Source organism: Pseudorasbora parva, chromosome 20 (assembly GCF_024679245.1).
Source record: "Pseudorasbora parva isolate DD20220531a chromosome 20, ASM2467924v1, whole genome shotgun sequence".
NCBI lineage: Eukaryota > Metazoa > Chordata > Actinopteri > Cypriniformes > Gobionidae > Pseudorasbora > Pseudorasbora parva.
In genome coordinates this window covers 14966392-14966743 of record NC_090191.1, presented here as the reverse complement: position 1 = coordinate 14966743, position 352 = coordinate 14966392, and positions in this window count along the sequence as shown.

Below are 352 nucleotides of genomic sequence, written 5' to 3'. Positions count from 1 at the left end.
AGATCTTTTCCGGCCACACCTGACCAACACTTATTCTATTAATTTTCCTGTTTGTTTGTTTATTAAAAACAAAAAAAAGTGTGTGTACTGTACTATGTGTACTCAGCTAGATTAACTGAGACTTATTACAACACTGGAGGCTGTTGCCCTTTTTGTTTAGTTGTTTGTATTGCTCTCCCCATAAGTGTCTGCTAAATGATTAAATGTAATTATCATTTGTTTCTTCTTCTTTTTGAAATTACTGATATGTTATTATTGTCTTTCTAATTTCATTGTTCAAGAGATTGCTAGCAAATACGCATCATGCATGCATACATACCGGTACTATTGTTTTAGAGAGCAGCATGTGAGC